The 1,795-nt window shown below is 50.0% G+C and overlaps 1 pseudogene; it reads left to right on the top strand.

Annotated features, from left to right (window-relative positions):
* Window positions 1–394: 394 nt before the first annotated feature.
* On the top strand, window positions 395–938 carry LOC129677015 (ADP-ribosylation factor 1-like; annotated as a pseudogene).
* Window positions 939–1,795: the final 857 nt, after the last annotated feature.

The following is a 1,795-nucleotide window of genomic DNA, read 5'->3' as shown; positions in this document are numbered from 1 at the left end:
CAGAATCTACACTTCGTGTGTAAAGTGGGATGAATCTAATTAACTCTCCCCAAACTGCTGCACCTGATGCTGACTCTAGATACAAGCATTGGGTTTAATTCATTTATTGGCCACCAAGAAGATACTATAAGAGTGGAAAATTTGGGCACTGATATGAAAACATTCAAATATCTGCTGTGCCTCGATTAGTCTGTGCCTTCTTTATCCGTGTTTTGGTAAAACACAGCCATGCATCCTTCCCCATTGCAGTCCAGGGCAGCTTTTGTGTGGTATCTGGTCAAGCTTCAGGTGACTTCAAAAGAATAAGAGCAGAGGTGGGAGCGAGACCAACGTCTGGCTGGGAGCATCCACCGCGGAAGTCTCTGGCCAGTATCACTTCCACCTGTCCACAAGCATGGGGAATAGCTTTACAAACCTCTTCAAGGGCCTTTTTTTTTTTTTTTCCAAAAAAAAGAAATGCACACTCTTATGGTGGGCTGGATGCGGCAGGGAACAATTCTATACAAACTGAAGCTGGGCAAAATTGTGACCACCATTCCCACCATTGGTTTCAACGTGGAGACTGTTGAATACAAGAATATCTGCTTCACCGTGTAGCAAGTGGATGGCCAGGACAAGATCTGGCCGCTGTGGTGCTGCTACTTCGAGAACACCCAAGGCATGATCTGCGTAGTGGACAGGAATGACAGTGTGTGAAGGGGCCTGTGAAGAGCTAATGAGGATGCTAGCTGAAGATGAGCTCCGGGATGCTGCTCTCTTGGTGTTTGCCAACAAGCAGAAGCTCCCCAATGCCATGAATGCAGCTGAAATCACAGACAAGCTGGGGCTGCACTCTATGCCACAGGAACTGGTACATTCGGGCCACCTGTACCACCAGCGGGGACGGGCTGTATGAAGGATTAGACTGGCTGTCCAATCAGCTCCAGAACCAGAAGTGAGCCAGACCCCTCCCTCCCCCTCACTTCCTCTTTTCCGCCCTCTGCTTTCCTCTCATGTGGCAAACATGCGACTCTGTGGTCCTGAGTGCCAGAAGCTGGCTTCATGGTTTGGTCACAGTGTGTGTCGCTCCGGGCTGAACGTGTACGGACACAGCCTACAACCGGGTTTCTATTGAGGCAGTTTCTGGTACTCCTATGCAATATTACTTACCTTTTTTATTGTAAAAAGAGAATCAATTCACTGTCCGTACTGAGAAGGGATTGAGTATAGAGGCACCCGGCTTCCGGGAGCCATTGGGCTGTAGACTGGTGTTGGTATCCATTTGGTGGCTGATTTTTAACCCAAACTCAGTGAATTTTTAAAAAAATAGTTAAAATACAGGACAAGAATGCTTAACACACAGAATGGGGACTATGCCAAGTGTAGGTTTTGCAGTCCATCAGATCACCTGTTTCCCTGTGGGAACAGGAGAGAAGGTGATGAGCAAACCACCCTCCGCTGCACGGTCACAGTCAAGCCCCCGTGGCTTGGTCTTTGGTCACCTGTATTCCAGTGCATTGTGCTTATGCTTGTGTTCATATGGTCACCTAGGAGCGGGCTGGGCCCACTGTGGGATGTAGGGTCCGGCTTGTACTTGCTGTGTGGCCCGGCCAGCTCGCATACTTCGCTTACTCTTGGGCCCGCTTGGACGCCCTGGCTAGAGGCCTGGGCCTGAACAGTAGCACTTGAGAGCTGGGAGGGTCCGTCCACTACAGACCCACATCCTGGAGCACGCCGTCTCCAAATGTGAAGCAGCTTCCTCCCTCAGCCCGCAAGGGTCCAATTTACCAAGGAAGGACGACCTCTGCTTTTTTCT

This window comes from Psammomys obesus, unplaced genomic scaffold, assembly GCF_907164565.1.
Source record: "Psammomys obesus unplaced genomic scaffold, mPsaObe1.curated_primary_1811, whole genome shotgun sequence".
Taxonomy (NCBI): domain Eukaryota; kingdom Metazoa; phylum Chordata; class Mammalia; order Rodentia; family Muridae; genus Psammomys; species Psammomys obesus.
Note: the sequence above shows the minus strand (reverse complement) of the source record. Positions and strands in the feature narration are given on the sequence as shown.